Source organism: Rattus norvegicus, chromosome 15 (genome assembly GCF_036323735.1).
Source record: "Rattus norvegicus strain BN/NHsdMcwi chromosome 15, GRCr8, whole genome shotgun sequence".
NCBI classification, from domain to species: Eukaryota; Metazoa; Chordata; class Mammalia; order Rodentia; family Muridae; genus Rattus; species Rattus norvegicus.
Genome location: NC_086033.1, coordinates 12,351,386 through 12,373,583, shown reverse-complemented (window position 1 = coordinate 12,373,583; position 22,198 = coordinate 12,351,386). Strand labels below are relative to the sequence as shown.

Genomic DNA, 22,198 nt, shown 5'->3' with positions numbered 1-22,198 from the left:
AAAAACAATAGTAGAGATACTAAACTGAAAGAGGGAAGGCACCTAACCTGGACAAAGTTGGTGCCTAAGAAAAGCTAGCAGCATGAAGAATCGTTTCCCCCAGGGAAAGCACACACATTGGTTATGGAATACCAAATGGGCAGCTTTGAAAATATAGACAGAAGTAACATACAGAGTGAGCAGATTATATTTGGGAATATATATATATTTATGTATATGTATATATTTATGTATATGTATATGGGAAATATATGGGAGGGTTTAGAGGGAGGGCTAGGAAAGGAGAAAATGGTGCAATTATAATCTCAAAAGAGTTTTCAAAAAGTGAAGAAAAGAAAGAGTATACCCAAGTGACAGTGGCAGAGAATGTTAACATTCAGCAGTGAAACCAGTGAAAGCCTGAGACTAGAGCATTTTCCTGTTTCTAAGACTGATATCATGGATTCCTTTTATGGTGCCTTTTATTGAACACCAAATAAGGAAGAGGAAGGACAAAATGGGGTTCTTCAAACAGGTGCATGAGGCTTTATTGCTGAGTGGACTAATCACACAGCCAGATGTTCCAGCCAGAATGTGAACTTTTTTGAGCAGGAGGAGAGAAGGGCACACAAAGGAGTGACTGTCCTTTCAGGAGTTAGAGGAGAACCAGGAGTTCTACCCCTTCAAAACCATTTTGAAAGAGTAGTCATGTCTCCTTCCTTCGTTCTCAGTGTGCTGATTTCTTCCAAATGGCTGTCACTTGACGTTGTTCCTGTTGAAACGTTTCTGCTTAAACTTTCCTAGTTGTTGATTTCATGTTGAACTTTATCCACTTAAAAAGAATGAGAACGCCTTTAATTAGACCTAAAGAGACTTAGCTCTGAGAAGGGAGGTCAATGGATATTGCAAATTGTGACCGCTCAGAATTCTAGAGTCAAGGAGAGCCAACAGGGCTTCGGGAAAGACGGGCTTACCTACATTATTTTACTGCAGTCTTCTTTGTCAGAGATGCTAAATAAACCATAGGGGATACAGGATATAATCTTTACCTTGAGCAGCTCAGAAACACCTTCTTTGCCATAGAACTTAGTGTCCTTATTCAAATCAGACCTCTGATATATTAAAGGAACTTAGATTTCTGTCCTCCACACACTTGGTAGCTAAAAAAAATTCCATCTAAAAGGATGCTGCTAACACAGGGACTTGTTAGAATTACCAAAACTTTTGAAAAAGTTGGCCAGGATGTTCCCTCAATGACCACGTATCAAATTTCAGTGATAAGCCCACACTGGGAGACCATTGTCGAGGTCCCCTCCCCCCATACTGAGACCTTTTCAAGCCAGGTCTCAACAACATGTCATAAAGGTAATATGGAAAAACTTAAATGCAGTGATTTTTTTCTTATGCGAGTGTTGAAATTAGTGTTTCTTTTCATTTCTACCGAGATAGGACTTTAAATGAGCAATGATGAAGTGTCCATTAAGTGGGTTGAGGTGGTGGGGGAATGGTCCCAAGAACATTCCTGGTGAAAACATTGAATTTCCCTCAATACCAAAGTAAACACGCAACAGACAAAGAGAGCTTAACTCCATGCCTTTGGACTACATGGTTGGCTTGATCGGCTTGTGATTCTGCCTGAGAAGGGGGTCTGCCAAGCTGCCTTTATGCACAGCACGATGTGTCAGCTTCAGTGGGTTATTGATACTCTAGAGCACACCTTCACTAGCCACTAATTTAGTAGGTAAAAACTAAAGTGTCTACTTGTGTCTGAAACTGTACAAGACACAGTTAGTTTGCAAACAGTAGGAAGGATCTCCGAAAGCCATCGATTTGTGTATCTGTGTCAAATACTGAAAAAAAAAGAGGGTGAGTTGAAACATTAGACATTTTTGGACATTCACCAAAATCAAAAGTTTGTGCATTAGAATGAAGAGAAGAGAATCATATCACATTGTGGACATTATCTGTGTATAGACTGATGGTATGACTACTCCATGTTACGTTTAAGGTGAAAATTTTTATTTTAGATGTGAGAATAGCCAGAGTGTGTATGTGTGTGTGTGTGTGGGGGTGTCACTTATTGAGAATAGCAGGGTTATAAAGAGAATGTGTGAATAGGAAGCCTGTAAGCTAGAAGGAGTTTAGGGTAAGGGAGGAAATAATAAGGGATGACGGGGTGCTAGCTTGGACTTTGAAATGTATACAGTTCTTGTGATACTGACAGAGCCTGGCACCACATTTTTCTCTTCTGCCAGCGGTAAGGAAAATGACTTCTTTTGGTACAGGGTAACCAATTTCACATGGTCCTGAGGAATGCTGGCTTTTCTCTCATTGCTGAAAATCCTCCAGGTTAAGCTTGTTGGACTGCCCTTTGTAGTTGGAAAAATTATAAAATCCATTGCACCTAACACTCAGAAGGGTCTCAACAATCCAGCACTTGCTTCAGGTACTCACTGGGGTGTGTTGCCGGCACATGATTAGGGTCCCCCGAAGCAGCACATAAACCACAGGGTCAAGATGGGCAGAGTGGAGGAGGCGACAGGGAGACAGGAGGCTGTGATTATGACCCTCGCATTATGGCATTGGGAACCTACACTGAATACGAGAGGTGACATGAATAAGTCTTTGGGAATAATGAGCCCAGAAGGAGTCAAAAAGTACAAAATTTCTAGGTAAAGAATGTATAGAGATATGGACTGTTGCTGGGCAAGAACCGAAGAGATTGCTTTAAGGCACAATGAGTTTGAAGCCGTACCAGGACATCTAAATGCCAAGCCCCAGCTGGCAGCTGGAGATAAGGGGCTGGCTCCCAAATAAAAGAAGCAAGCTTCAGTTTGGGAGTAAGGAAGAAACGCCAGGGCCATGGTGAGAAGTGAGGGGAATACGGAATCCTCGGGCATTCTCTGAAGGTAATGAAAACCAGAGCTGGGTGAGTGGGGTGGGGGGGCTACAGCTTGAGACGCTCCCTTGCCTGCAGGAATGCGAATGTGACAGTCCCCGCCTTCCTTTGTCTGCATTCCATCTTAAATAGTTACTCCCACAGTGCGATTACATTCCAGCGACTAGGCCCTCTTCCCCTTGGCTAACAGTTTCAGTGTCCTAACTCAGTTTCCCAAAGTCAGCACCATTAAATATGTTACTGCATGCTCTACTGTGGTCACTAACACCCCAGGGCTCAACTAGACCCCCATTTCTTTGAACACCCCTTTAAACAACCTCTCTATCCCTGATATAAGCCTAGTCTGTAAGAGAAGTTGACCCTCTTTGATGAGAACTCTTCTGAGGTTTCTTCTGGAATAAACCTGCCCAACCATTAACCGGCTGGCGTTAAGCTGCCTCCTTGTTCTTCCTTACAGTGGATGTACAAATAGCTGGTGCTGGTTTTAATGAGATTGGAATTTCAGTCTTCTGTTCAGAGCATGGCCGTGTTGCATGGCACTGCTCTAGAAAAAAACAAAGAGATTCCACCTCAAAGGAAGTTCTTTATGTACATTTCCATGTATTGTCCAATTAGCTCAAATGGGAAATTCTGCCAGGGGGAAACTGTGCAGAAAGGGAAGATACAGTTACCCTTTAAAATGGTGACCTTTTATTTTAATATTTTATTCATTATTTCTCAGGAGACAAGCTTAAACTCCTTGCTTTTTAAACTGTATTACCGATCCACTGAAGTCACTTTAAAATCATCAACACATGTGTTCAGTACTATAACTCTCTTCTTTGTTTTACACTTAATATATTATACTTTATTTATTCAATTGTTAAAGCAGTTATAGCTCCCTATTATGCCAAACTAGCAAAAATATAGCAATTCAAGGGCATTGAGCACAGACATTGCACTTAATGTGATATAATAGGAAACTGCAGAAAAACAGGAGTTAACTGCTCAGGACCTAGAGTACCAGACTCGGTTTACCACTTCAGTAAGATGGGCCTAACTAGAATCAGGTTTGCCATCTGATAGGTTGTCTAGAAAGATGGGAATTAGTAAGCGGAATAATCATGAGTAAGCTTCCTGAGGCACCATCCCACAGTTATCATGGAAGCAATATGGCGGTCACCAATGAGACCTAAGATTAGGTGCTCAGAGGGACGGCTGCTCCTAGGGATACTGCACGTAAATGTTCCTGGGATTGTTTTAGTTTGAGGATCTGAAGGGAGGCCCTAAAATTAGGGTTTTGCTTATATTGGTCGCTTGGGATGCACTACAAATCAAGGGGGAGGGGGCAACCAACAGGAGTCCCAGTAAACATTCAACTATTATCAGTAACAAGGGCCAAGCTGCCTGAGTTCTCTGAAGGGCTGTCCATGTAGCGGGAAAACACATCCCTGTGCCTGACACCAACTCCTGTCCTGTCATGAAATATTACCCAGTTATATAAGCCTCGGTATTATCCCAAATTATCTCAAGGACTTCAGGTTAAGCATCTTACTTCTGCCTGCAGGACCTTCAGACAGGGGATAAGAAACCAAGGGTGCTACAGAAGGCCTCTGTGAGCTTCAGAGAAGCCCAAGGGCACAGGAAAGAGTATCCAGCTTCAATTTGGGCCTGTGAACTCTTGGTTTTTAATCCCAGTCTTTTCTCCAAAAAATACTCTGTCAGCACACCACTGGCCTCTTCTAACCTCTGGACAATTGCTACTCAAAGTCATTTCTGATAATATCATATGCATCCACTAAGTAGCATATACAGTAGCTGGGTTATTAAAATCCATGAACGACATCCTGGGAAGTGGCTCAAAGTGCAAAGCTAAGTCCATAAACAGGGTTGTATTTGTTTGCAATGCATGTCATCTCTGTGAAGTATTTACAGAGTTCTGTGATGAGAATAAAACATACCTAAGACATTTGAGAGTCACAGATTCTGGCTGGTAAGATAATAGACATTTTGTTTTCCCTCTTGTTTCTTTTTATTTCCAAAAATTTCCATAAAGAATATATATTACTCTATAATTCAAAGAGGCAAATTTTATTCATTAATTTTTTTCAAGGCATTTGTGAGGATATTAGCTAATTATGCAAAATAACTTCAGAAAGCACATGACACAGAAAATTTGCTTTGAGCTTTAATATTGAAAAAAGAATGTCCTAATAAAAGTAGTGAAAAGAGTAACTACTAGGAAAGATATTTGACATTTATGTTGTTTCAATTCTCATATCAATGTTACCTTGTAGATATTGGCCTTGAGATCACCGTAGACATTTAAAAAACTGGGAATTATTAGGAAAATGTAGGCTTATTAAAGGAAAATGGTAGAATAGCTTTGGTTCCTCTTAATAAATCATTCAGAATTAAGTTCAATCTCTGGGAAAATAAAAAAAAGAAAGAGAAAGGAAGGAAGAAAGACCACACACACACACACACACACACACACACACACACACACACACACACACACCGAGAGAGAGAGAGAGAGAGAGAGAGAGACAGAGACAGAGACAGAGACAGAGACAGAGACAGAGACAGAGACAGAGACAGAGTGGGGGGAGGTGGGAAGAAGGAACTTAGAAACTTATAAAGATTGGATGTGCTTTGAAAAGCTGATTTCAGCGGAGCAATGGTTAAAATGAACTCTACAAGGGTCACTTTATCCGATCGTGGAGAACATCACATGGGCCTTGGGGATTTTAAGCACAGCTTGCAGGGACAATTTCTCTGCATCTCTGAAATGCTGTTATTTTTTGTAACAATAAAGGAAGGCTGGAGGCAGGCATTTTAGCCTGCAAAGTCTTCATAGCTCAAAGAAGAGAATGAAGGGCCGCTGATTCTCAGACAGTCCTGTCACAGGCCATGGGCAACAAAGGATGGGAGACTTGCCCATTACCGCAAGCACAGCATGAGAAATGCAGAGAGCTCTGCCTTACACAGAACCATGTCACCTCATTTTATTTTGCTGTCAGGAAAGCCAAGGCCCTTCTCTTGTTTGTTAGTGTTGTTCGATTGCCAATTTCTCTTAAAGTCTTGGAACTCAATTAAGCGAGCTTCTAAGGCTATAGTCTGTCAGTTTTACACACTCTCTAAAAAGCTCTTCTGTTCTCTTTTTAGTGAATTTTTTTATTAAAAAATATGTAAAGAGAAAAAGGCTCTAGGGCTGTCACCATGAAAATCAGTGAAGGAGGGGAGGATGAAAACAAGGGAGGGAAGATGACAGGAGGGGAAAAGAAGGAAAGAGAGGCCAGGGAAGGTGAGGGGAGAGGAGGAAAAATACTCAGTGACCATGGGCCCATGGAGGGCAGATGCACTCTAAAGGAGGCTTCATCCCTTATACCTGGGCTGCTAATGTTCATTGTATGTTTCTGAATTAGGTAGTTAACTTCATAAGAATACCACATGTGGTGAGGACTCAGACATTGTTGGTCTGCTGAGGGCTGTGGTTTTTGTTATGATGATGGTGGTGGTGGCTGGTTCAGTTACAAGAGGAAAATATTGAAACTGTGATCATAGGAAGAATGTTTTTCAACCCTCTTCCCTCAATTTGCTAAGAATTGTTCTGATATTGAATGATATTAGGGAAGCTAGGTATCCTGAGCTCCAGACTTTGGTGGTGAAATTATGACTCTATATGAAGGCTAAAGAGAGAGACATGGCCTCTTAGAGGCCATACCTGATTATATCTCTCAGAGGAGCCATCTGGTGAACAAAGTTGCAGCCCTGGCCAGGCCTGATATTATTAAGAGTATCCTGAGCCTGCAGATGTTAGGTGTCCAGGAGGAAGGCCCTGAACATTTGGCCTGATGACCGACCATCCCACTGAAGTTGTGACCATCAGTACTTTCCTCTGAGAAATGTTATTGTTGAAATGAAGAAACCCAGCAAGAATGGTGGATCGGAGTAACTCTAAGGTTGTAGAACTTTGAAGGAAACCCAAGTGCCTGGCTTGGGGTGAGGTTCTGAGTCCTTTGTATGTCCAAAATAAGGTTGTTACACTTGTCAAGGCTGCAAGGCAGAGCGGACATCATTGTTGTTGCTTAGCATCTTTCCTCCCACTTCTCACAGCCATGCCTCTGTCCTGTGCAAGGACAGAATGCCACACCATGCTCAGACAGAAGTACTCTGAGGTGAGGTCCATCAGCTAACCATGTTTTCCTGTGGCTCAGCAACCCAGATCAAGTCATTCCTTTGCCATCAGAGACTGGTTTAATGTTAGGCAAGTGAGCTAATTCAGGCCCAAATGACATAAGAAACTTTTGTTTTACTGTTAGTGCTGTAATTTTGCTTATTTGTTTTAGGGAAATTTGACAGGGCTCATTCTTATATTTGTAAAGAAACTGAGTGTAAAGTTGTGAAAGTCATTTTGTCATGTAGAGGGTTGGATCAATTGCAGCATTTTTTCCCCACTGTGAAAGCAGGAGGTCTGAAGTTGAAACACAAAGGAAGATGTTTCTTTACTTTCCTTGTAACTGTAGAAGGCTAGTTTGTCTTTGGTCAGAAAGCCGAGAACCAAACACCGAGACAGGATTGATGTGGAAGTGATTCTGCAGAGTAGAGATCACAGAAGAAACTGGAGTCTGGAAAGCAGTTGCAGGAAGAGGAGGCCACACAACATACAGCATACAGCAGACAGCAGACAGCAGACAGCAGACAGCAGACAGCAGACAGCAGACAGCAGACAGCAGACAGCAGACAGCAGACAGATGGCAGACGGCAGACGGCAGACGGCAGACGGCAGACGGCAGACGGCAGACGGCAGACGGCAGACGGCAGACGGCAGACGGCATACGGCAGACGGCAGACAGCAGACAGCAGAAGCAGACAGCAGACAGCAGACAGCAGACAGCAGACAGCAGACAGCAGACAGCAGAAGCAGACAGCAGACAGCAGACAGCAGACAGCAGACAGCAGACAGCAGACAGCAGACAGCAGACAGCAGACAGCAGACATACACAGTGGTCATGTGTAGACTGGAGTCAATCTGATCCTGGAAGGAACTTCAGTGGGTTACAGATAACGCTTCTTTAACTTGAAACCAAGCGAACTGAGTTTACACAGCTCCATCTGCTTCAAGCTAATATCTGCTTCAAAGAAACATAAAATTCTAGGCACAACTTTCTGGACATGAAGGTCAGACTCTGAAAGGGTTTCAAATATGGGCTGTCAAGCTCAACTCATCAGAGACCACGAAAGAAGGGCACAGACGTGACACAAGGGATGTCAGTCAGAGGATAAACCCTCAGAGAGCTTCCTTAGCTCCCCTGGTTGTTGCATTATAAAAGAATCCTTAGCCAATTTAGAAAGCTAAACTCAGGATACAAAATCATGATGGGCTGGTGTTTGACTGTGTTCGAGGAGTATGTATATATTGCAAGGTCTAGCTAAATGCCATCAGCAACTTCAAGCATAGTACCCTCGACAGACTTCAGGATGGGGCTCATGACATTGGCTTCTGCTGTGTAGTTTTGCTGGGCTCTTTCTGACACACAACAGAGCTGGTCTAGGTATCAGTTAACTGGCTACAGAAGTAACGGAATTTCAGTTGTGAGGCTTAGCTACAAATGTCCCCATAATTCCACCTTTAAGGCTTCTGTGTGAGAAGAGCCAAGGTCTTCTTCCTAAATCTACAATCTCTCACGTCCACCTGGGCATGGATCCTTCAGCCCCAGCTCACTGCTCACATGGTAACAGTCGACATCATGACTATAATATCTAGCAAGAAGCAACTATCTGGATAGCTTGACTATATTATTTTTACATTCCTTACCTGTAAACGTTGTGACACAAAATAAATGCTTGTTGTTTTAAGTTTGGGGTGATTTTTAATGCATTGGTAGATAATTAAAACTGTGGCAAACATCCACACGTTCCAGACATGTCAGCTTATTTATCTATGCCAATGTCCATCACATCTCTATATTAACTGTATTGATATCTTTATCTGGATATAACATTTTCTATAGAATAAATACACATCCTTTTTCTTTTACTCATTCTTTGGTGGAACACTCAGCATGTGTCAGGAACTGTGCTGGGTCTTTGAGACACAGTGATTGCCTCAGCCCTCAAGGTTCTTCATGCATAGATTACAGATTTTGAAAAACAAATTCTCAGATTCATCTCAGGCTTTCAGTAACTGGTAAGGTCCATAGAAAATGGCATATGAACCAACAACTCCACTTTCCTGACTATTCTCTTGTTCCTCACCAACAGGCCTCTGCAGTTCAGAGAACAACTGTCTGCCTCCTTTTAATTAGTAGTTAAAACTTAACACCCAGAGCAAGCTTCATAAAGGAATTTTTATTCATACATTTGACTTTTTCCTTTCCAATCTGTATCGAATTGACCTTGTCTTGTTGTCTAATTGCTCTGGCTTGGAATTTGAGTACTATATAACCAATAGGTAGAAAGAGAATGGGCAGCCTTTTCTAGTCCCTGATTTTAGTAGGATTGCTTTAAGTTTCTCTTCATTTAGTTGATATTGGCTACTGGTTTATTCTACATTGCTTTTACTATATTTAGGGAAGGACCTTGAATTCCTGATCTTTCCAAGACTTTTTTTCCAAGACTTTTAACATGAACAGGTGTTGAATTTTGTCAAATGCTTTCTCAGCATCTAATGAGATGATCATGTGTTTTTTTCCCTTTGAGTTTGTTTATGTAGTGGATCATGTTGATGGATTTCTGTATTTTGAAACATCCCTGTATCCCTGGGATGAATCATATTTGATCATGACGGATTATTATTTTAAGGTGATCTTGGATTTGCTTTACAAGAATTTTATGAGTATTTTTGCATTGATATTCAAAAGTAAAATTCGTCTGATGTTCTCTTTCTAGTATCTTTGTGTAGTTTAGGTATGAGCATAATTGTGACTTTATAGAAGGAATTGGGTAGTGTTCCTTCTAGGCCTGTCTTATGGAATAATTTGATGAATATTAGTATTAGGTCTTGTTTGAAGGTCTGATAGAAATCTGTAATAAACCCATTTGGTCTTGGGCATTTTTGGTTTGGGGACTTTTAATGGCTACTTCTATTTCTTTAGGGGTTATGGGATAGTTTAGATGGTTTATCTGATTCTGATTTAACTTTGGTGCCTGGTATCTATCTATTGGCATTTCCTCCAGATTTTCCAATTTGTTGAGTATATGCTTTTGTAGCAATAGATGATGATTTTTTTAAATTTTCTCATATTTTGTTGTTATGTCTGCCTTTTCATTTCTGATTTTGTTAATTTGGATACACTCTTTGTGCCCTCTGTTTAGTCTGGTTAAGTGGTTATCTATCTTGTTGATTTTCTCAAAGAATCGACTCCTGGATTTGTTGATTAGTTGTGTAGTTCTTTTTGTTTCTACTTGGTTGTTTTCAGTCCCGAATTTGATTATTTCTTGCTGTCTAGTCCTCTTTGGTGTATTTGCTTATTTTTGTTCTAGAGTTTTTAGGTGTGCAGTCAAGCTGCTACTGTATGCTCTCTGCAGTTTCTTTTTGGAGGCACTCAGAGCTATGAGTTTTCCTCTTAGCACTGCTTTCATTGTATCACATAATTTTGGGTATTTTGTGCCTTCATTTTCATTAAATTCTAAAAACTCTTTAATTTCTTTTTCTATTTCATCCTTGACCAATTAGAGTGTTGTTCAGCTTCCATGTATATGTTGCCTTTCTGTTGTTTTCGTTGTTATTGAAGACCAACCAACCTTAGTCTGTGGTGATCAGATAAGACGCAAGGGATTATTTCAATCTTCTTGTATTGTTGAGACTTGTTTTGTGACCAATTATATGGTCAATTTTGGAGCAGGTACCAAAGGTGCTAAGAAGAAGGTATATTCTTTTGTTTTAGAATGAAGTGTTCTATAGATATCTGTTAAATCCATTTGGTTCACAACTTCTGTTAGTTTCTCTATGTCTCTGTTTAGTTTCTGTTTCCATGAACTGTCCATTGATGAGAGTGTGATGTTGAAGTCTCCCACTATTATTGTGTGAGGAGCAATGTGTTCTTTGAGCTTTAGCAAAGTTTCTTTTATGAGTGTGGGTGCCTTTTCATTTGGAGTATACATGTTCAGAATTGTGAGTTTATCATGGTAGATTTTTCATTTGATGAATATGAAGTGTCCTGCTATCTTTTTTTGATAACTTTTGGTTGATAATTGATCTTATTGGATTATTACAATGGTTACTTCAGCTTGTTTCTTTGGAAACCATTTGCTTGGATCATTTCCTTCCAGCCTTTTACTGTGAAGCAGTGTCTGTCATTGTCACTGAGGTACATTTCATGTATGCAGCAAAATACTGGGTCCTGTTTATATATCCAGTCTCTTAGTCTGTCTTTTTATTGGGCAATGGAGTCCATTTATGTTAAGATATATTAAGAAAGGAATAGTGATCATGGCTTCCTGTTATTTTTGTTGTTAGAGGTGGAATTATGTTTGTGTAGTTATCTTCTTTTGGGTTAGTTGAAAGATTACTTTCTTGCTTTTTTAGGGTGTAGTATCCTTCCTTTTGTTGGAGTTGTCCATTTATTATCCTGTGTAAGGCTGGATTTGTTGAAAGATATTGTGTAAATTTGTTTTTGTCACAGGACATCTTTCTTTCTTCATCTATGGTAATTGAGAGTTTTGCTGGGTATAGTAGCCTGACCTGACATTTGTCTTCTCTTAGGGTGTGTATGACATCTGCTCAGGATTTCTTAGTCTTTATAATTTATGTTGAGATGTCTGTTGTAATTCTGACAGGTCTTCACTTGACCTTTTTTCCTTACTGCTTTTAATAGTCTTTCTTTGTTTTGTGCATTGGTGTTTAATTATTATGTGACAGGAGGAAATTTGTTTTCTGGTCCCATCTATTTGGAGTGCTGCAGGCTCCTTGTATATTCATGGGCATCTCTTTCTTTAGATCAGGGAAGTTTTCTTTTATAATTTTGTTGAAGATATTTACTGGCCCTGTACATTGGGAATCTTTGCTCCCTTCTTTACCTATTTTCCTTAGCTTTGATCCTTTCATTGTTTCCTGGATTTCCTGCATGTTTTTGGTTAGGGGCTTTCTGCATTTTGCATTTTCTTTGACTGTAGTATTAATGTTTTTCATGGTATCTTCTGCACCTGAGATTCTTTCTTTCATCTCTTGTGTTCTGTTGGTGATGCTTGCATCTATAACTCCTGATCTCTTTCCTAGGTTTTCTATCTCCAGGGTTGTCTCCATGTATGATTTCCGTATTGTTTCTATTTCCACTTTTGAATCCTGGATGGTTTTGTTCAATTCCTTCACCTGTTTGGTTGTGTTTTCCTGTAATTCTTTAAGGGATTTTTATGTTTACTTTTTAAGGGTTTCTTTGTGTTTCTCTTGTATTTTTAATGGAGTCACTTATTTCCTTCTTAAACTCCTGTATCATCTTCATAAAATGTGATTTTAAATCCAAATCCTGCTTTTATGTTGTGTTGGGTTATCCAAGACTTGATTTAGAGGGGGAACTGGGTTCTAATGATGCCAAGTAGCCTTGGTTTCAGTTGCTTAGGTTCTTGTCATTGCCTCTCACCACCTGTTATCTTTTGTGTTATTTGGTCTTGCTGTCTCTGCCTGGAGCCTATCTCTTCTGTGAGCATGTGAGCATGTGAGCCTGTGATCTTAGGTGTGTTGGCCATCTTGGGAGATCAGCTCTCTCTGGTTGGAATTTTGTTTCAGAGAACTGTGCCACAAGGCTACCTCTTGGGTACAGGTGGAGAATTGAAAGACCCTGTCCCTAGTTGCACTGCAGTTCCTGAGTGCTGTAGCCTTCTGACAGGTTCCTCTTTGGCCAGCTATTGGAGCAAAAGTGTCTGTCACGCCTGCGAAGTTAGGAGTGACAGCATTAGTGGGAGACCAGCTCTCTCCAGGTGGAATTTGAGTCCAGAGAGCTGCTCCACAGGGTTAATTCTGGAGTGCAAATAGAGACTGAAAAGTGATACCTTAAGGATTCATTTGAGGGTCACCAATATGCAAGTCTTCTAAAAAAGGAAAATTCTGTATTTCATCATTTATTTATGTTTTGTTTATTGTTTGCCAAGGATGTCTTTTAGTTTTCAATGTGTAGATGTTTTATATTCTTTACCATATTTATATTTAACTATTTTACAGCTTGGTGCTTCTCAAAATACATATTGTATTTCAATTCAATTATTTCTAGTTTAGAAGAAATAGTTTTGTGCAGCATTGATCTTGATTCTCAAAGTTGCTTAATTTAATATTCTTTTTATTTTGACAGATTGTAAAGATCTTCTTTACAATCTGTCCTGTCAACCTATGGATAAGATGACTTTCAATGATCACTCCAATCTGGGTACTCAAAAAGTTCCCTTTCTTATTTTGAACTTAATTTTATATTTGCAGGAGAGTTGTAATGGTTATATTTAATGTCCTTTCTTTTATTTGTCACCATTTTAAATTAACTATAGCTTCATTTCTCTTGGGAGGGGCATTTTTGCAGCCATCTTTAGCACGTACAATGGTAATTCAGTAAGACCCTTCCTGCAGCCATGCTCTTGACACCAGCTCGCTGCGCTCTGTCTGAGAACTGTTTGGCCATGGAAGATATTGCGTTGTAAGTTCACAGTTCAGTGTTCTATAGCAACCACTGCAGATAGATGAGAACTTTGCTGCACTGACCTCTTTCTTCCCTCCCTTGAGTCCATTTTCAACTCCCTCAGCTATGATTTGTCTTTGAACTCTGGGAGAGCACGTGCACATGCCTGTTTCCACCCTTGCATTGCTGTTGCAAATACATCTCAGATGCAGACCCTTATCAAAAGAGCACTGGGCTCCTCTGCTTCTCCTTCTGGGAGTGCTTTTCTTCAGCTCATATGAGTCCAGTGTTTGATAATGGTCATCTTACCTGTTTGGGCAGGTTTTTTTAAAATTTGGTTTTTATCTAGGATAGTCTACTAATTTTTAGAGTTGCCACATTAAAGTAACCCCAACCAAGTAACAATGGGATTTTATTTCCTCACAATTCTGCAGAGCTGAGGCCAAGGTCAGGGTGCAGGCAGAGTTGGTTTCCCTGAGGCTTCTTGCCTTCTCCTTGTGTTTATTTCTCTTGGTAAATCACCAGTCACACTGTACTAAGGTCTGTTCTCAAGCTTCCATTTAACTTCTTTACTCTCTCAAGGCGCCTGTCTCTAAACACAGTGGTATTTTCAGTTAGGAGTGTGCAGGGGCTGGGTGTCAATAGGTGACTTTTTGGGAGTGGAGGTGACACAATTGGCCACAGTAAATAGTTCTATGATAGGCTGCTGGGCCCTGCAGTAGGAGCAGTTTGGAATATGTGCTATTTACCAGTCATTTCAAGAGTATGTTGAGACTGTCACTCACTTGATCACCCAAAGATTCATAGCAGATAGAAATTAAAAATGTCATGCTTGTCTAAAGACACCAAAGCTGGAGCGGTAGGCAAGGTTCTTCAAGTGCTGTAGTTGCCAATCAAAAGTACTTGGGCTGAACATTGGTGTCACTGAAGGTCCTGGCTTCTCTTAGGAGGGATTGTGTTTCTCTGTTGCACAAACCAAAGGCCTATAGATTATATTCATAATCAAATAGAACAGTGAGCTGATATTGCTGAACTCGAACTGATGTGTTTGTACATTTTGCTGGTCACACCTTTTCTTATATCAGGTAGCAGAGAAATACTAAATTGCCTATCACTCAGACACCAGGGATATCTTTCAGTTTTTGTTCTCATTCAATCTCTTACTTTGTTTAGAAAATATTTCTTATCATAATTTAAAACTAGCAAATTTTCTGATTTTCAAAGAAAGGAAATGCCAAATACTGCAGCAAACTAGGGAGTGCTGAGTGAAGCTTGCTGTATGTATGACTGTATGGAGAAGTCTCACTGCTTTGAGAGAGGACGATTTACTCATCAGTCAGATAGGAGAGTTCATTTGCTGTCAAGGGAAGTGGTTAGCTTTTGTTTAATGTTTTCCTGAGTGGCCATTTATCAAAGACAACTAATGATCATTGCAAATATATTATGACAAAATGTTTCCCATTTTAAATAATAAATTAGGGTAACACTTGGTATCAAGGCTTCAAAATTATATCTGATGACATGAGTCTTCTGGGTGGAACAAATGGTCAATATGTATCACAAAATATTTTACTATTCTTATGCCAGACCAAGGCTGTGAAGTATGGTTTTCACACAGTGTCTTCTTATATCTGGACATTAATTGTTGAATGAGCCTAAAGATTTCCATTTGATTAAAATTTCTTTTATACAATTGGCCCTAGTTTTAAATTCACCTTTCCCAAGTAATGTTTAAGCTGTTATCATTGAAATGTTAAAATTGTATTCACATTGCAAAGAAAATAAAGAAAAATAGTAAAGGTTCTTCCAGGCCTCAGAATACTGAGAGCTTGTCTGCCTACACCAAGGCTGTCTGCCCAGTTCTTCTAGACTAATATTGAAAGTGCTTATTGTTTGAAAGAGTAGATTCCAAGGTGGCAACAAAGGAACTGAGAGTTTGACTGAAGGATTCAGAGCCAATTAGTTTAGGAAGAGAACTCTAGAAGCAAGAATGAGGAGAGCAGATGTGTTACCAAGGGCAACCAGAGTGTGTGTAGACACTCCATTATCACATAACAGTGTATCCTGTGGCCCTCAGTAAGTAGATGTTTCAGTGACTTGACAAAGCCCTGTGTTGAGCATATTCATGTTTGTTTTTTCTTTCTTTCTTTCTTTCTTCCTTTCTTTCTTTCTTTCTTTCTTTCTTTCTTTCTTCCTTTCTCTCTCTCTCTCTCTCTCTCTCACACACACACACACACACACACGTATCATGGTCTTTAACCTATGTTTAGGAATAATAAAGTTAACGATACTAATTAGCAATAAAATAGAATAGTTAAATCAATTTGTATGAACAGAGTTACCTTGTGCTGTGGCATCCTTGTTGTGAGGATGTAAAATGACACATCCTGTGTAATAACAAGAAATGAGGTGACTACCAAAGGCAATGTTGGGCTATAATGTAAATGTCACTTGAACTCAAGCATTGTAAAAAGAGACAATGGATCTGATAACTCAACTGTCACCCAAGTAATCAATGATTAAATAAGACATACATCATGAATTCACTAGTACAAGTTCCAGACAGGAGGGGTTTATAATTCATACCACTGCTAAGAGCAGCAAAAGAACTTGTGAATTGCTTCTTCCTTGAACTTCCAATTTAACAGGTTACCATCATCATTGACCACTGGGCACAGTAACTGAAACCCTGACAAAGGAGTCAGTGTAGTCTGTTCGCCATTTAGACCCGGAGGCTCCATCCCTCTAGTCTACTGGAGTCTGCATATGGCATGTTCCCCTAAATATTCTTGCATTGGAGCTTGTCCCCTGCATCTCACGACACGTGAGTAGATCTGACAGTAAAGATGGAGCCCGGCTGCTTCGTTCCCTCCTTTGCCCATACTTGAACATAGGCTCTTTCTGCAGGCATTGTTGCCCCAGGACGCCAGCACCATATCCTTTGAGCCCTGCAGTCACAGAGAGCATCAACCACTAAGTCTATTTACTTTAGACGACCTCCCCCCATACAGAGTTAAGCCTGCTACGTCATCCTGAGAATGAAGGATTTCTTGAGCAGGTGAGATGGTTCAGTGGGTAAAAGTGCTTGGTTTGCCAAACTGGAAGGCTGAGTTCAATTCTGAGAACCTCATAAAGATGGAATGAGATTTATTTTTCTTTAATTGAAATTGGTTTTTTCATGCAGTCTATTGTTATTATATTTTCCTTTCTCCAACTCCTCAGAATTCCTCCATATCGCCCCTTGCACCCGGGTCCACACCCTTTTTCTCTCAGAAAACAAGCAAGCGTCTAAGGAATGAAAAGGAAAAAAGAAAAGAAAAGAAGGTAATACAAAACCACACAAATGGGAGTGCTGAGCAGGGCGAAAGAAAAGGAGCCAAAGAAAAAGCACAAAAAAATAATGTATCGGCTCAGACACAAACATTCCTACACAGAGAAGCCCCGTAAAAAACAAACGCTACCAATCACCAAGAAATTACGCAAGTAAAATAGTGTAGCCATGAAACCCTTACGCATAATATAAAAGGTATACAGAAAAAGATCACGTCTAGCTGTAATGTCACGTGACTCAGAAGGCTGAGGAAAGAATGCAAGTTTGAGTTAAGCCAAGGCCACACAGCCACAGTTCAAGGCCTGCTTGGACTATAAACAAAGACCTACATTAGGGGTCGGAGAATACTGTTTCTCAGACAGGATGCTGGACTTCAACGACCACACAGTATTGATACATTCATTGTTCACACATTTTCAAAGGCAAGCATGCATATATTTTATTTGTTGTAGTCATGTAATCTACAAACTCTAATCAGTTACTCTCTTCAACTAAGATGACACTGTAAAAAGCTGAAATTAGATATGATACACATTTTCCCAATTTTTGCTTAATTTTGTCCAAGTTGGTATGAAATAAAGTTCAACTGTAAAACTCTTAAAAAAAATGCTATAATACAAGATTAAAGAGAAAAGGAAAAATGCATTGGTACAACATTTGAGACACAGAACCTCCATACATGTGTTGACATCATTTGTGTCAGCCATCTACTGCTGGGCAGAGGGCCTACCCTTAAAAGCAGTTTGTTTCCCCAATAAGACTTCGTTGAAGAAAACGAATTTTTATTTGAAAGTGGTTATCAATTAGAGATATCTTCTGGGTTAGGGGTGGGGTTTGTCTTGTGTCCATTTTCCTCTCAGCTCTAGGTCAAGAACCAGCATCATAAAGTCATCCCCATCAACTTATAAGCAGAATGCACTTTTTGTTGAAAATGCGGGACTCTTTTCCAAGTGTAAACTTGCTCCTGGGGAATGCTTTCCTTCTAGGAAGGACTGAACACCTCTGAGTAATGATATTCCAATTCCGATGAAAGACGGACATAAACTCTAGACTCTCTAGACATAATGCCATCTGGACTTGGGATTAATGGCCAGGATGGTGAAGTATTTAAAGCATCATTCTTAATCCAGGGGCAGAGGCACACATGCAAACATATTTACTAGACAGGTCTAGAGACTTCCTAATGACTTACCTCATAAGGAGTTCCGAGGTGCTACAATATTTGTAACCTTGTGCACAGATAAACTTGGTGGCCACTTACAAGCTATACCTTGATAGTGACAATATTCCCATCTTTAAATCAGAGTAAACTCCATCTTTTAGTAGATGTAATTGGCAGACATTCAGCAGCATATAGTTATATTGTTCAATTTACTGGAATATTTCCAACACAGCTGGACAGCTATTATCACAAGCAATATGGGACCACATCCATCACAGCAAAGGTCTTCTCAGTCTCCATATGAGCTATGTCCCACATCTCCGTCCCACATCTCCTTCCCACGCAAACCCTCATCTAGTCCCTGTCACTGGAGATTTAAGACAATTAACTATAATTAGACTCATACAGTGTGCACTCTTGTTTTGTCTGGCTTTGTACAGTCAGTGCAATTATTTCAAGACTAATCCATGTTGTTATATGTATCACTAGTTGATCTGTATTCCCCAGCTGAGCATTTTCTGTGGTATTAATACACTATAATTTGGCCTTTCACCAGCTGGACTTCTCACATATTTGCTGCAGTTTCTGGAAAAAGATTCTGCATGCTTACAGAAGAGCCCTTATGTAGCTCTGTGCTTTCCTGAGAGGAAAGGCTTGAGATGGGCATTCTGCTTTCTCCGTGTTCTGATTTCCAGAAGCCATCAGAATGCTTCCAGTGTCACTACTCATTCTGCATCCCCTTCAATGGCATGAGAGCTCTAGGGCTCAGTTGCTGCTACCTCCCAGTCAGGGCATGATTTCCCCTTCAGAGAACCAATTGGGTTCCCATTGTGATCTAACTTTGCATTTCTCTGAGGACTAAGGATGTTCAGTGTGGTTTCTCATGGATTGTTTTCCATTTGTATATCTATGTGGTGAAGCACTTGATCTTCTTCCTTTCTTTCTTTTTTCCTTCTTTCCTTCCTTTGTTTCTTCCTTCCTCCCTTCCTTCTTTCCTTCCTTTCTTTTTTCTTTCTCTTTTCTTTATTGAGAATATCATATATGAAATGCAGCTCCTTTAACCTTTCTCTCCCCCTCTCCAACTTCTTGTGTGTATTTTCCACTCCCCACCCTAGTGTTATGACCTATTATTCTTTAATTATTATTCACACACACAATCACAATCATACAATCACACAGACAAATCTCAAATATATATGCATACACACATGCATATATATATGTGTGTGAATTTATGTGTATGTATATATGTATATATACACATATATATATATGTGTGTGTGTGTGTATATACAATTCATTACTATTAGACTGATTTTTCTCTCTCAGCGCTATCTGTCTGTTACTCTTCATCTGGGGTGAGGCCTTGTGAAGTTTCCCTGTGTTGACTGGTGTTATCCTTTGCTGTCTTGTTTAAGGAATCATCTTGTTGCGATTTCATGGGTGCAGTATTTCTGTCATGTCTGTAAGACACTATTTGGCAGCAGGTGACCTGGTCTTCTGGCTCCAACGATCTTTCTGCGTCCTCCTCTGCCATTTCCCTTGTAGGTTTTGGTTGCATTTCAGGTGTATTGCTTGGGGTTAGGGACTTATTTTCTACATTTTGAACAGTTGTGAATTTCTGTGAATGTCTCTGTCTTCGTTATGGTTATCCTTGTTATAATAAAGCACCATGGCTGAAGCAACTTGGTGACTAAAGGGTTTATTTGACTTACACTTCTACATCACTTTTCATCACAGAGGACAATCAGGACAGGAACTCAATCAGAGCAGTGAACCGGAAGCAGGAACTGATGACGTCGATGCTGCTTACTGGCTTGCTCTTCGTGGCTTTCTCAGCTGGCTTTCTTATAGGACCCAGTACCACCAGCCCAGCGAGGGCCCCACCCACAATGGGCGGGACCTCCCTCATCAATCACTTATTTAAAGATGCCCTGCAGGCTTGCTTACAGCCTGATCTCAGGGAGGCGTTTCTTCAGTTGTGATTCTTTGCTCTCCAATGGGTCTGTCTAGCTTGTGTCAAGTTGACATAACACTAGCCAGCACAGTCCATGTTGCAAAATGAAGATTCTTTGAGGAAGGATGAGAGCTACATTTATTAGGCTGGACAGGTGGACCAATCTTTTCACTTTGCAGCCTGTTTTAGATATTGTTGATGCAGATTCTTTATGAGTATATGATTAGCAAATGTTTTCTCTTCAGCTGTTTGTCCTTTCAGTCACTTAATAGCAAACGTCATGAAATTCGATGAAAGTTCAACGTATTTATTGTATTCTGTATGGAGCATGCTTCAGGTAAGTCAGATTTGTTAATATATTCTTTTATTTTCTCCTCTCTTGCTCTTTCCTTGTACTGTATAGAATAAAGCTGAGTCTCATGTTTCAGGCCTGTAATCTCAATACTTGAGAGGTTGAGACAGAAGGATTCCAAGCTGAAAGTCTACCTACAGACTACAGAAGAATGTCCAAACTATTCTTGGTACTTTATTGTGATACCATCTCAAGATGGAAAATTGAAAAGTGCAGGGGATGAAGCAAGAGTGTTTGTCTATGTGCTAAATCCCAGATTAAAGAAAGAAAGAGGATATAAAGATAGGATGGCGATGTGGGTGTTCCTGGGAGAAGTTGGGGGTAGAAAGATAATATATTCATAATACACTGGATATATGCTTGGAACGCTCAAAGAAAATAAAAGGTTTTTTTTAAATACCAAATAAATCTACTTAAAACCACTGAGCATGGTTTTCAGAAATATATTTTAATAAAATATCAATGCTGAAAAGATCCTGTATAGTTTGGGATTTTATGTCCAAACATAATAAATTATGGATTACCTTTGCTGTGGTGTGAGTTACTGATTAAAGATCTTTCATGTTTGAATTTGCAATGGTTTGATGATCGCATTGTGATGATAGTAGAGAAAATAGGTAATTGTGGTTGTAGGCAGAACTGACCTTGCTTTCTTTAAATAACTGGTCCTGTGATATTTACCCATGGCTCTCAGGCACTCAGCCAGATGCTGCCGATAAACGGTAATCTCTGACTAACATAATGCAAAGACAGGCAGATGTTTCTAGCTGTTCTGCACTCCCTGACCTAAGTCTTTTCCATTGCGGTGATGAACATTTCCTGTCAGCTTAATTTCCGTTTTTATCTCCCTCCTGAGCGTACTGCATCTTTAAGGATTTTTTATGATGTAAGAGAGTGGGCATTCAGCTTTGTCAATACAGTATAGGCTGTCAGGAAGCCACAGCTTCATATGGGAAGGAGACCCTCACCCAAAGTGGATCAGGAATCAGTGGAGGATTGCTTTCTTCTCATGGTCATGAACACTTCTGAGCCACATTGGAAGAATCAGGTCTCAGTGCCCACAGCACATGCTCAGACACATACCCTCAGGAGGCCTTCCTGCTTCCTTGTTTCATTACCCCATGTCCCTCCTGGCTGCTTTCTGTGATTATGACACAAATCGAACACCTGCACCCAAGTCCTTGTCTGGGACTTGTCTCTCAGGGGATCTCAGAGTAAGGCACTGGTTATTTTTATCCTGTTAGAGGCAATTAAATTTTACCAAGATTTTTTTTCAAAGAGTTTTCAGACTTGTCGAACTTACACTGTAGGTTCTGGAACTTGAACATAGAGCAGAGATCTGCTTCTTCTGAGTCTTCAGGATCAACCTACTTATTCCTCAACACCCTGATGAAGGCACTGTGAGTTTAGGAACTGGGATCTAGAGGGCAAGGAACCAGGTTGCATGGCTGTGTCACCTGCTGACTGTGGAAAGTAACAGATCACTCACAGTATCTTGTTTCCCAATTTTGTCATTTGAAAAATGGGCATAGTTCTTATTTTTATCTCAAAGGACCTAATTAATTGGTGTTTATAAGAAAGAGCACAGTGGGTGATGAGATCAGTGTGTTGCTGATACTTGTGCTGTCATTGTTTTTCCCACCCACCTTATACTGGAGCTCTTTCCTTGAGTGTCCAATGTCCAATGTATACACAATAATCTAGAAATATTCCCAAGAGGAAGAGCAAGAAAAGCAGCTGAGATGATCAATGTTGCAGCATAAACACATTGTTTAAAAATTACTGCATCTTTTAGTGAAATTGCAATGTGAGTACCTGGAGTCAACTAATTTTCTGAGGTCTGATCACTTTAGCAGCCCGAGAGACCACAAGTGAGTCCCAGTTGCCTGGCAGAGCAAACTCATGAAGTGGGAAATGGCATCTCACACCCAG

At 40.1% G+C, this 22,198-nt stretch overlaps 1 long non-coding RNA gene across 2 annotated transcripts in view; it reads left to right on the top strand.

Moving 5' to 3' along the window:
* LOC108352885 (uncharacterized) overlaps window positions 1-22,198 on the top strand; it is a 52,983-nt gene that overhangs the window by 10,738 nt on the left and 20,047 nt on the right. Inside the window, exon 1 of one of the 2 annotated variants that reach the window (XR_001841283.3) lies at window positions 1-22,198. This exon is cut by the window's left edge and continues 10,738 nt beyond it. This is a non-coding gene — a long non-coding RNA (uncharacterized LOC108352885). The other variant, XR_001841284.3, reaches the window with a different exon arrangement.